At 43.5% G+C, this 14,115-nt stretch overlaps 1 protein-coding gene across 1 annotated transcript in view; it reads left to right on the top strand.

Moving 5' to 3' along the window:
* The window catches only part of CPNE4 (copine 4), a 475,385-nt gene that overhangs the window by 236,053 nt on the left and 225,217 nt on the right, over positions 1-14,115 (top strand). The window lies entirely within an intron of this gene.

Raw genomic sequence — 14,115 nt, 5'->3', positions numbered from 1 at the left:
GAGATTTATCAAGACTGGCGTTCCCATACACCAGTCTTGATCCCCTGTAGGCTGGATTAAGATGTGCTCAATTTATTAAGGGGCAGGTGCCACTGGCCCTCTATGAGCCAGAAACTCAAATCTACACCAGCTAGGGGCTGGCGTAGACCTGAACTATAACTTACGCCATTTTCGGGCATAAGTTTTAGTAAATACGGGGGCCACCCCCATCTTTTTATGCTAAGCCACACCCCTTTCCAGCCACTTTAGAAAAGTGTTGAGAAGCTCAGGAAGTTGCAAATTGTGGTGCAAATATGCCATGCACCAGTATTTACTTCTTTAAGCCACAGTAGTGGAATAATTGCTCTGATTTCACCTGGAAAGTGCATTTATGTTCACCAGAATGTTTGGTGCACACTTTCTGTGCCAAATATAATAAGTGTATGCTTCACAATTTTGTTTCATTTACAACATGCTAGACACATGGGCATCATTTATTATTGTAAGTGTATTTGCGGTTAGTTTTTAGATTGGGGTTGCAATGGGCAATGGTGCATAGTACTAATCAATTTGGCTTAAAGGGGTTCTACAGTTTGTTTTAACTGATGATCTATCCTTTGGAAAGATCATCAGCATCTGACCAGCGGGGGTCCGACACCCGGGACCCCCGCCGATCAGCTGTTTGAGAAGGCAGCGGAGCTCCAGCAGCGCCGCGGCCTTCTCACTGTTTACTGCTGGCCCAGTGACGTCACGACTAGTATCAACTGGCCTGGGCAGAGCTAAGCTCCATTCAAGTAAACAGAGTTTAGCCGCGCTCAGGCCAGTTGATACAAGTCGTGACGTCACTGGGCCTGCGGTAAATAGTGAGAAGGCCGCGGCGCTGCTGGAGCACCGCTGCCTTCTCAAACAGCTGATCGGCAGGGTCCCGGGTGTCGGACCCCCGCCGATCAGATGCTGATGATCTATCCAGAGGATAGATCATCAGCTAAAACAAACTGTAGAACCCCTTTAAGTGCAATATGGTTGCCCCTATTTCAGTAAAAGTACCGAAGATGCTACTTTTTGTGACTTTTTAAAAATTTGACCTTTTCGTAAATGTGTCACAAAAGTGAATTACTCTGTAATTATGACCAAATTGACTCCAAATCTTTAGGTGGCGCCGGAAGGCTCTGTGCTCACACAGTATCTAAATTTTTACGCAAGTGACCCCAAAAATTTGCAGCCTACCTGCTTGTCACCTTTAGAAACCAGAGGTGGCATAAAAAGTGATGTAATATTCTGATAGTATAAAGCCATGGTGCATTGTTGCGCAGATAGGGATTTTTGTGATGCATTGTGTTGCAACTCCCCTTTCCCATTTTCTTAAACAATATTACAGATTTGGACACATTTAACAATCCAAGTCATTGGAGTAACTAAAAATGACGCAGACACAATATTCTGGTGAAAAATAAATCTTAATATGTTAAAACCTAAATAAATCTTAATATATGTGCTCCAGAGTGTTATACTTTTCTAACCATTTTATTTTCTATGTGTGATGGAGTTACACTGAACATTTTAACATATTATCAGACATAATAAGGCATCTGTCAGCTCACTGATTCAGGAAGGTTTCTTTTATTTAGACATGCTCATTAGTTTCTTCATGGTCTGCAAGTTCTATACCAGCCATCATCTGTCTTTCTGTCTAACTTTTGCAACACTTAATCTGCATGAGACAATTATAGTAAGTTAAATAGTCATTTATACCGAAATCGGCACTCATTTTCCGATTATAAAATTACCTAATAGCCATAATACATTCTAAGACTACATTAGTGAATATTGGGTAAATTGACTTGTATTGAGGTCTGTCCAGCTATTTATGGCCCCTCAATCATATTAAAGTCGCAGGCCTACAATGAGTGGATATTCCCTTCAAGTAGCATGGTACCATTTTAGTAGAAAGGGGAATGTCAGCTCTGCAATGGTTTGTATTTTGCTCTGTAAAAATGGTAGTAAGTACAGAGAGCAGTTATACAGAACCAAAAGCCATTATACAGGTGCAGGGAGAATCCATACCTAGACAATGCTCTCAAAACTGTTAGAGGAACAACAGCTGAGGTGCCATAGAAATGATCCAAAGAAATGAGGCAGAGCTGCATCAACAATGGTGGAGACCCATTGGCTAAACTTTTAGTGGATGTGCGACAAGCCGGCCTGCAGGGAAGGCATGAGGAGTTGGAGAGGATAGGAGGGTGGCTGCTGCAATGAGGGTGGTTGTAGTCCTCACAGTGACTATTCCCTGCTCCAGAAATCCCCCAGGCCATGCATGCAGTGAGTAGAAAATCACAACCCCTCTTCCCCTTGGGACACACCCTGGATTTTGGGGTCTTCTGTCTGATTGTGGCTGGGGTGCCCTTGGTGTTGGGTGAGCAGTGGGATGCAAGGAAGAATAGGGATCGAACAGTCAGTTATGGAGACAAATTACCAGGCTGGATTAGTACACTCTTACTGAGTAGATAATGGGTGTTATAGTGCAAATACAGATAGTAGGTGCAGTTCTCAGATATCTCACAGGCAGGCTTTTCCCAAAGGCTGTGTATTGGGGATGGCTACTATGATGGTCCTCCCTGAGTCTCTCTCTTTAGCAATTTTCTCAAATGATCAAAGGCATCAACTTTATTTTAATATATCTCTGCAATGCCCAGCTGCGGGATGCAGTACTAGAACAGGTGGCCAGTCCTTCTCGGTAGTGTGGAGGGAGCCAGAAGCAATATAATCCAAACCACATGCAGTAAAGTCTAAAGCTGTATGTGTGTGTGTTACTTTTACTGTCTTTCTTGTTCAAACACTGTCCCTTTTCATTGGTCCTCAACCTTCTCCAAATATTCTGTTTTGTTGTCCCTCCGAGGTTAGTTCTTAGCATACTTGCTTTTCTGGCAGTTTGAAATCACACAGGGAGGTGTCTCTCTAAACAGATTCTGCTTCAGATGCACACAGGTTTCTGCCCTGGGTTAGGCTACTTTCACATTAGCGTTTTTTGTGGATCCGTCATGGATATGCAAAAACTCTTCCGTTACTATAATACAACCGCATGCATCCGTCATGAACGGATCCGGTTGTATTATATCTTCTATAGCCATGACGGAAAGTCAATGGGGGACGGATTCGTTTTCTATTGTGTCAAAGAAAACAGTCCATCGCCATTGATTTCCATTGTGTGCCCAAATGGATCCGCCTTGCTCCGCACCACATCGCAGACAGAAAAACGCTGCTTGCAGCGTTATCCTGTCCGCGATGGGAGAGCAACCAAAAGGAACAAAATGCGTTGGTGCATTGCGTTATGTTCAGTTGAGTTTTGTCCCCATTGACAATGAATGGGGACAAAACTGAAGCTTTTTTTTCCGCTATTGAGATCCTATGATGGATCTCAGTAGTGGAATTGAAAACGCTAATGTGAAAGTAGCCTTACTCGTTAGCAGCACACACTAAACAGGTCCTCTCTCTTGGCCTCAGGCCCGTCGCTAACAGACAGGCAAAACAAGCAATTGCTTGGGGCCCCGAGCTGGCCCGGGGCCCCAAGCAAAGCCGGTGCTTGTTTTGCTTCCTTTAAGGCTGCAGCCGCCTGAGCGCTCTATAGAGAGCCTCAGGCGGCTGCAGCACTCCTGGTTACCTCCCGAGTTTCTCCTCTGCTGACTGCTGCTCTGTAGTGTGGCTGAGCTCTCCTCCTCTACCTCCTGGCTGTCAATCAGTCCGGCCGGGTACCGCGCGGTACAGGAACAGGGAATTCAGTTTCCTGTTCCCGGCCGGACTGACAGGAAGTGTACACTGAGTGCTCACTTCCTTTTAGTCCGGCCGCGGCCGGGAACAGGAAACTGAATCTCCTGACCTGTACCACGCGGTTCCCGGCCGCACTGAGTGACAGCCAGGACTGGAGGTAGAGAGCGAGGAGCTCGGCCATGCTACAGGGTCCAGGGAAGGAGCCGGGGGACTGAATTAACTTAGGAACTTAACTAAGGTAGGGTAGGGAGTAAAAAAAAACAGGGAGGGGGAAAGTAAGTAGGACACAGGGAGGGGGACGGGGAAGTAAGAAGGACAGGGGGGAGGGGGGACTAAGAAGGACATGGGGTAGTGGAATAAGAAGGGAGGGGGAGTAAGAAGGACATGGGGTGGGGGAATAAGAAGGACACAGGGAGGGGGAGGGGGGAGTAAGAAGGACAGGGGGGAGTAAGAAGGAGGGGGAGTAAGAAAGACATGCTTAATTACATATACAGTGAGAAGCTACTGGATTTGTACAGTAATTTAAGCATTGCTTTGCGTCTACTCCTGACTCTCCCTGTGTCAGTGGCCTCTGGTGAGAGGAGCTTTTCAGCTTTGAAGCTGATAAAAAATTAAATGAGGTCCACCATGGGCCAAGAAAGGCTCACAGGACTGGCACTTACATCAATTGAGCGTGATGTTCGCCAGTCTTTGGACATGGAGAACATTGTGATTGCCTTTGCAGAAAACAAGGTTCGCAAACAGCAGTTTTAGATCATTTGCACATGTTTGTAAGAACTGAAAAAAGTTAATGTGTGTGTTTTAAGTATGTTGGATTTAATTATTGTGCACTTTTTTAATGTATATTGGATTGTATGGTACAGTGGTGTTTTTTGCAAATGTTCATTTGTTGAAAATGTTCAAATTTCATGCACATTAACCACCTCAGCCCCTATAGCTTAAGCACCCTTAATGACCAGGCCACTTTTTACACTTCTGACCTACCCTACTTTAACCGTTTATTGCTCGGTCATGCAACTTACCACCCAAATGAATTTTACCTCCTTTTCTTCTCACTAATAGAGCTTTCATTTGGTGGTATTTCATTGCTGCTGACATTTTTACTTTTTTTGTTATTAATCGAAATTTAATGATTTTTTTGCAAAAAAATGCCATTTTTCACTTTCAGGTGTAAAATTTGGCAAAAAAACCCGACATCCATATATAAATTTTTCTCTAAATTTATCGTTCTACATGTCTTTGATAAAAAAAAATGTTTGGGTAAAAAAAAAATGGTTTGGGTAAAAGTTATAGCGTTTACAAACTATGGTACAAAAATGTGAATTTCCGCTTTTTGAAGCAGCTCTGACTTTCTGAGCACCTGTCATGTTTCCTGAGGTTCTACAATGCCCAGACAGTACAAAAACCCCACAAGTGACCCCACTTTGGAAAGTAGACACCCTAAGGTATTCGCTGATGGGCATAGTGACTTCATAGAACTTTTTATTTTTTGTCACAAGTTAGTGGAAAATGATGATTTTTTTTTTTCTTACAAAGTCTCATAGTCCACTAACTTGTGACAAAAAATAAAAACTTCTATGAACTCACTATGCCAATCAGCGAATACCTTGGGGTGTCTTCTTTCCAAAATGGGGTCACTTGTGGGGTAGTTATACTGCCCTGGCATTCTAGGGGCCCAAATGTGTGGTAAGTAGTTTGAAATCAAAATGTGTAAAAAATGGCCGGTGAAATCCGAAAGGTGCTCTTTGGAATGTGGGCCCCTTTGCCCACCTAGGCTGCAAAAAAGTGTCACACATGTGGTATCTTCGTACTCAGGAGAAGTTGGGCAATGTGTTTTGGGGTGTCATTTTACATATACCCATGCTGGGTGAGATAAATATCTTGGTCAAATGCCAACTTTGTATAAAAAAAATGGGAAAAGTTGTCTTTTGCCAAGATATTTCTCTCACCCAGCATAGGTATATGTAAAATGACACCCCAAAACACATTGCCCAAGTTCTCCTGAGTACGGAGATACCAGATGTGTGACACTTTTTTGCAGCCTAGGTGGGCAAAGGGGCCCACATTCCAAAGAGCACCTTTCGGATTTCACCGGCCATTTTTTACACATTTTGATTTCAAACTACTTACCACACATTTGGGCCCCTAGAATGCCAGGGCAGTATAACTACCCCACAAGTGACCCCATTTTGGAAAGAAGACATCCCAAGGTATTCCGTGAGGGGCATGGCGAGTTCCTAGAATTTTTTATTTTTTGTCACAAGTTAGCGGAAAATTATGATTTTTTCTTTTTTTTTCTTTACAAAGTCTCATATTCCACTAACTTGTGAAAAAAAAATAAAAACTTCCATGAACTCACTAGGTGGTCTTTGGAATGTGGGCCCCTTTTCCCACCTAGGCTGCAAAAAAGTGTCACACATCTGGTATCTCCGTACTCAGGAGAAGTTGGGCAATGTGTTTTGGGGTGTCATTTTACATATACCTATGCTGGGTGAGAGAAATATCTTGGCAATAGACAACTTTTCCAATTTTTTTATACAAAGTTGGCATTTGACCAAGATATTTATCTCACCCAGCATGGGTATATGTAAAATGACACCCCAAAACACATTGCCCAACTTCTCCTGAGTACGGAGATACCACATGTGTGACACTTTTTTGCAGCCTAGGTGGGCAAAGGGGCCCACATTCCAAAGAGCACCTTTCGGATTTCACCGGCCATTTTTTACACATTTTGATTTCAAACTACTTACCACACATTTGGGCCCCTAGAATGCCAGGGCAGTATAACTACCCCACAAGTGACCCCATTTTGGAAAGAAGACACCCCCAGGTATTCGCTGATGGGCATAGTGAGTTCATGGAAGTTTTTATTTTTTGTCGCAAGTTAGTGGAATATGAGACTTTGTAAGAAAAAAATAAATAAAATAAAATCATCATGTTCCGCTAACTTGTGACAAAAAATATAAAATTCTAGGAACTCTCCATGCCCCTTATGGAATACCTTGGGGTGTCTTCTTTCCAAAATGGGGTCACTTGTGGGGTAGTTATACTGCCCTGGCATTTTCCAGGGGCCCTAATGTGTGGTAAGTAGGTAAATGACCTGTGAAATCCTAAAGGTGCTCTTTGGAATGTGGGCCCCTTTGCCCACCTAGGCTGCAAAAAAGTGTCACACGTGTGGTATCGCCGTATTCAGGAGAAGTTGGGCAATGTGTTTTGGCGTGTCTTTTTACATATACTCATGCTGGGTGAGAGAAATATCTCGGCAAAAGACAACTTTTCCCATTTTTTTATACAAAGTTGGCATTTGACCAAGATATTTATCTCACCCAGCATGGGTATATGTAAAATGACACCCCAAAACACATTGCCCAACTTCTCCTGAGTACGGCGATACCAGATGTGTGACACTTTTTTGCAGCCTAGATGCGCAAAGGGGCCCACATTCCTTTTATGAGGGCATTTTTAGACATTTGGATCCCAGACTTCTTCTCACGCTTTAGGGCCCCTAGAATGCCAGGGCAGTATATATACCCCACAAGTGACCCCATTTTGCAAAGAAGACACCCCAAGGTATTCAATGAGGGGCATGGCGAGCTCATAGAAATTTTTTTTTTTGGCACAAGTTAGCGGAAATTGATTTTATTTTTTTTTTTCTCACAAAGTCTCCCTTTCCGCTAACTTGGGACAAAAATTTAAATCTTTCATGGACGCATTATGCCCCTCACGGAATACCTTGGGATGTCTTTTTTCCGAAATGGGGTCACATGTGGGGTATTTATACTGCCCTGGCATTCTAGGGGCCCTAAAGCGTGAGAAGAAGTCTGGAATATAAATGTCTAAAAAATTTTACGCATTTGGATTCTGTGAGGGGTATGGCGAGTTCATGTGAGATTTTATTTTTTGACACAAGTTAGTGGAATATGAGACTTTGTAAGAAAAAAAAAAATAATTTCCGCTAACTTGGGCCAAAAAAATGTCTGAATGGAGCCTGACAGGGGGGTGATCAATGACAGGGGGGTGATCAATGACAGGGGGGTAATCAGGGAGTCTATATGGGGTGATCACCCCCCTGTCATTGATCACCCCCCTATAAGGCTCCATTCAGATGTCTATATGTGTTTTGCAGATCCAATCCATGTATCCGTGGATCCGTAAAAAAAATACGGACATCTGAATGCAGCCTTACAGGGGGGTGATCAATGACAGGGGGGTGATCAATGACAGGGGGGTGATCAATGACAGGGGGGTGATCAGGGAGTCTATATGGGGTGATCACCCCCCTGTCATTGATCACCCCCCTATAAGGCTCCATTCAGATGTCCGTATGTGTTTTGCGGATCCGATCCATGTATCAGTGGATCCGTAAAAATCATACAGACATCTGAATGCAGCCTTACAGGGGGGTAATCAATGACAGGGGGGTGATCAATGACAGGAGGGTGATCAGGGAGTCTATATGGGGTGATCACCCCCCTGTCATTGATCACCCCCCTATAAGGCTCCATTCAGATGTCCGTATGTGTTTTGCGGATCCGATCCATGTATCCGTGGATCCGTAAAAAACATACGGACATCTGAATGCAGCCTTACAGGGGGGTGATCAATGACAGGGGGGTGATCAGGGAGTCTATATGGGGTGATCACCCCCGTCATTGATCACGCCCCTGTAAGGCTCCATTCAGACGTCCGTATGCGTTTTGCGGATCCGATCCATCTATCAGTGGATCCGTAAAAATCATACGGACGTCTGAATGGAGCCTTACAAGGGGGTGATCAATGACAGGGGGGTGATCAGGGAGTCTATATGGGGTGATCACCCCCCTGTAAGGCTCCATTCAGACGTCTGTATGTGTTTTGCGGATCCGATCCATGTATCCGTGGATCCGTAAAAAACATACGGACATCTGAATGCAGCCTTACAGGGGGGTGATCAATGACAGGGGGGTGATCAATGACAGGGGGGTGATCAATGACAGGGGGGTGATCAGGGAGTCTATATGGGGTGATCACCCCCATCATTGATCACGCCCCTGTAAGGCTCCATTCAGACGTCCGTATGCGTTTTGCGGATCCGATCCATCTATCAGTGGATCCGTAAAAATCATGCGGACGTCTGAATGGAGCTTTACGGGTGGGTGATCAATGACAGGGGGTGATCAGGGAGTCTATATGGGGTGATCAGGGGTGATCAGGGGCTAATAAGGGGTTAATAAGTGACAGGGGGGGTGTAGTGTAGTGTGGTGCTTGGTGCTACATATTGCTGAGCTACCTGTGTCCTCTGGTGGTCGATCCAAACAAAAGGGACCACCAGAGGACCAGGTAGCAGGTATATTAGACGCTGTTATCAAAACAGCGTCTAATATACCTGTTAGGGGTTAAAAAAATCACATCTCCAGCCTGCCAGCGAACGATCGCCGCTGGCAGGCTGGAGATCCCCTCGCTTACCTTCCGATCCTGTGAACGCGCGCGCCTGTGCGCGCGCGTTCACAGGAAATCTCGCGTCTCGCGAGATGACGCGTATACAGTGGGGGAAATAATTATTTGACCCCTCACTGATTTTGTAAGTTTGTCCAATGACAAAGAAATGAAAAGTCTCAGAACAGTATCATTTCAATGGTAGGTTTATTGTAACAGTGGCAGATAGCACATCAAAAGGAAAATCGAAAAAATAACTTTAAATAAAAGATAGCAACTGATTTGCATTTCATTGAGTGAAATAAGTATTTGAACCCCTACCAACCATTAAGAGTTCTGGCTCCCACAGAGTGGTTAGACACTTCTACTCAATTAGTCACCCTCATTAAGGACACCTGTCTTAACTAGTCACCTGTATAAAAGACACCTGTCCACAGAATCAATCAATCAAGCAGACTCCAAACTCTCCAACATGGGAAAGACCAAAGAGCTGTCCAAGGATGTCAGAGACAAAATTGTAGACCTGCACAAGGCTGGAATGGGCTACAAAACCATTAGCAAGAAGCTGGGAGAGAAGGTGACAACTGTTGGTGCGATTGTTCGAAAATGGAAGGAGCACAAAATGACCATCAATCGACCTCGCTCTGGGGCCTCCACGCAAGATCTCACCTCGTGGGGTGTCAATGGTTCTGAGAAAGGTGAAAAAGCATCCTAGAACTACACGGGAGGAGTTAGTTAATGACCTCAAATTAGCAGGGACCACAGTCACCAAGAAAACCATTGGAAACACATTACACCGCAATGGATTAAAATCCTGCAGGGCTCGCAAGGTCCCCCTGCTCAGGAAGGCACATGTGCAGGCCCGTCTGAAGTTTGCCAATGAACACCTGAATGATTCAGAGAGTGACTGGGAGAAGGTGCTGTGGTCTGATGAGACCAAAATAGAGCTCTTTGGCATTAACTCAACTCGCTGTGTTTGGAGGAAGAAAAATGCTGCCTATGACCCCCAAAACACCGTCCCCACCGTCAAGCATGGGGGTGGAAACATTTTGCTTTGGGGGTGTTTTTCTGCTAAGGGCACAGGACAACTTATTCGCATAAACGGGAAAATGGACGGAGCCATGTATCGTGAAATCCTGAGCGTCAACCTCCTTCCCTCTGCCTGGAAACTGAAAATGGGTCGTGGATGGGTGTTCCAGCACGACAATGACCCAAAACATACAGCAAAGGCAACAAAGGAGTGGCTCAAGAAGAAGCACATTAAGGTCATGGAGTGGCCTAGTCAGTCTCCGGACCTTAATCCAATCGAAAACCTATGGAGGGAGCTCAAGCTCAGAGTTGCACAGAGACAGCCTCGAAACCTTAGGGATTTAGAGATGATCTGCAAAGAGGAGTGGACCAACATTCCTCCTAAAATGTGCGCAAACTTGGTCATCAATTACAAGAAACGTTTGACCTCTGTGCTTGCAAACAAGGGTTTTTCCACCAAGTATTAAGTCTTTTTTTGTTAGAGGGTTCAAATACTTATTTCACTCAATGAAATGCAAATCAGTTGCTATCTTTTATTTAAAGTTATTTTTTCGATTTTCCTTTTGATGTGCTATCTGCCACTGTTACAATAAACCTACCATTGAAATGATACTGTTCTGAGACTTTTCATTTCTTTGTCATTGGACAAACTTACAAAATCAGTGAGGGGTCAAATAATTATTTCCCCCACTGTATGCGTGACTCTGCGCAGCGCTGCCAACTCCGGAACGCGATCCTGCGTTAGGCGGTCCGGAGGTGGTTAAATGCAACAGCAGTATTTGCACTGTAAACCTCCTTTTTTATTTATATAAAGTGTGGGTGAACTTAAACTGTATGGCTATACTGTGGTTCCTGTAGGCTTTGCGTGCGTAAGGTGGGGAGGGCGTGGAGGGGGGGCCTCCATGTCTATTTTGCTTGGGGCCCCCAAATTCCTTCAAACGGCCCTGCTTGGCCTGTTTACAAGGAACTCTCCAACACGTCTTTCCTCTTGACCTTCTTGCCAAACACTATCCAACATTTTTTTGCTCTTGATCTTCTTGCCAAAAACTCACTAACCAGGGAAAAGTGCGACCAGCCCAACCACTTGGAAACTATCACTAAGAATGGCCGGTTAAATATTTCCTTCCCATATACAGCCTTTTGAGATACATATTGCATAGATAAGCCACTTTAACCATTTGTATCACAGAAAGTGCTTAGATATCATTACGATAACACACAGCTTCAGTAATGAACCATTTAATAACTTTAGCAGTAAACCATATTGCATTGTAGCTTTAACCTTTAAGCAGTCAGCCACCAGGTCACTGCAGATGTCCTCTCCTGCTTTAGTTGGGGGGTGTCTACTAGAGATGAGTGAATTTATGAAAAGTTTGATTTGGCTAACTTCGTCACAAAGCGCATTTTTTTGTAAGTAGCAGGTTCAATGACAGGGAGCAGCGATAGTGCCGCCCCTCCTCTATTGTATCCCTCAGATGACGCGTTCATGCATGATCACGGCATCTGAGTGTAAAAACAGTGTGAAATTAACATAATTTTTTTAAAATAAAACTTACCGCCTCAATTTGCTCGCGAGGGGCCGGCCACCGCCATCTTGCTTGAAGATCTGGAGTGAAATCTTCCACTGCGCAAGATTACATCATCACGCCGGCCGGCATGGTGATGTCATACGTCACCACTCACGGGATTTCGACTAAGATCTTCAAGCAAGATGGAGGCTGGCGGCCCGTTGCAAGCAAATGGAGGAGGTAAGTATGATTTTTTGTTTTTTACACTATTTCAGGTTAAATCGATTCGCTGACACGAAACACGAGGAAATTTGGTTTTGAGGCGAATCGATATTATCCTGAAATTTAGATCGAATTCCACTTTGTGGGATTCAATTCGCTCATCTCTAGTGTCTACAATTTTGTCTGAAGCACTTTTTTTTTCCAGGCTACTTTTTAGGATCCATGAAGTTCAGTTCACACACAACATACAGCAAAATCTACAATCCACAATTTTTTTTACTACAGCTCCTCCATATTGAAACATGGGAAATTTTAATAAGTATACACTAAACAATAATTATATCACATAAAATCAGCAGTAAAAAAAGGGGAAACATCAGTAAGGAACAGAAACCCTAGAGGGGGCTGAGGGGTCTGCACGCAATGGGTACCCAAGATATCAGAAAAAAACCACACAAGAAGCCAACATTAATAAATGTAAACCCCGGACAAAAAGGTCCAATAGAAAGGCAAAAAATAAACTGCGTGTGGGAATCAATAGTTATAAATACCCTAAGAGTGCGTGTAGATCCCTCAGCCGCCGCCTCCCAACGCCGTTTTGCCAGTAAACTGGCTTCTTCCAGGGACAATATCTACAAGTTGCACATGTGCTTTTTGTGAACTCAACTCAATGTGTGTCTAAAAGGGCTTATGAATATGTAGTTTGTAGTAGTTTGGAAAAGAAAGGAGCAGCATGGTGGTTCTGTAGTAAGCAGTGAGGACCTGGGTTTGAATCCCACCATTGGCATGTTCTCCCTGCATTACCATTGGTTACATTCCCCTTCCACACTCCTGGGAAATACATTTTAAAGTGTTCCGAATAATTCTCCGTTAGTGTGCATGTGGGACAGGAAGTAATGACAATCTCTGTACAGTGCTATACAATATTTTGGTATTTTGTAATCAACAGAAATAGTCCTAATAAATAAAATGAACCACTTCAGTAGGTATCCTAGTCTATAAAGCAATAAGTAGAATCTACTTCTGATATGTTCAAAACGTGGGAGTATTCTTTATCATTTTATTTTACTCTTTTCTTGAATTAAGTTATTTGGGCAAATTTATCAAACTTATTGCTCCAGAAATATTTGTGCAAGGTGTTATAGAATATAGAAAGCCTAAACAAACCAATCCTCCTTTGATCAAAAATAATATACAGTATGGCAGGGCAGATTTATTGAATGTGAGGTGCTGTGCTGTACTATAATTTATTTCTTTATTGTTTCTGCGTCTGGCTCAATCATGGAAACGTGGAACAAAAGTGTTGACTTCATGTTTTTAAATGTAATCAGAACCCCTCAAGCAGCTCAATGCCATGGTCTGTTCCATAAGGGCTCACGCACACAAATGTATTTTCTTTGTGGACCGTATGCGGAACCATTCACTTCAATGGGTCTGCAAAAAAAACGGAAGTTACTCCGTGTGCATTCCGTTTCCGTATGTCCGTATTTCCGTTCCGCAAAAAAATAGAACATGTCCTATTATTGTCCGCATTACGGACAAGGATAGTACTGTTCTATGAAGGGCCAGCTGTTCCGTTCCACAAAATACGGAATGCACACGGATGTTTTCCGTATTTTTTGCGGATCCGTTTTTTGCAGACCGCAAAATACATAGGTTCATGTGCAGGAGCCCTAACACAAAGGATTTCTTTACCCAGCAGATAGCATTATTATGGAATGTACCACTGTTTGTAAAAACTGGAGGGGTTCCTACTATTTTCTCATTTGGATCTGTTATTGGGTGCAAGTTAAGGGAAATACAATAAACAGACAAATAAAGTATATTCGAAAAAATAAAAATGCTTTTACCCAATGTGATGTAAACAGTGAACTTATAATTGTCATTAATGTACTCTCTCATTTTACCTACCTTAACAATCTTAACAACCTTAAGAAATTGGAAAACACTCAATTTCTACATTTATTCCCAAAAAGTGAGCCACTGTATGAAAATATTGCATGCCCTCCTTCATGCACTTCCTGACATTTTTGATAAGGCCTCTTTCACACTTGCGTTGTCCGGATCCGGCGTGTACTCCACTTGCCGGAATTACACTCCGGATCCGGAAAAACGCAAGTGTACTGAAAGCATTTGAAGACGGAACCGTCTTCCAAATGCGTTCAGTGTTACTATGGCACCCAGGACGCTATTA

Source organism: Bufo bufo, chromosome 5, assembly GCF_905171765.1.
Source record: "Bufo bufo chromosome 5, aBufBuf1.1, whole genome shotgun sequence".
NCBI classification, from domain to species: domain Eukaryota; kingdom Metazoa; phylum Chordata; class Amphibia; order Anura; family Bufonidae; genus Bufo; species Bufo bufo.
Note: the sequence above shows the minus strand (reverse complement) of the source record. Positions and strands in the feature narration are given on the sequence as shown.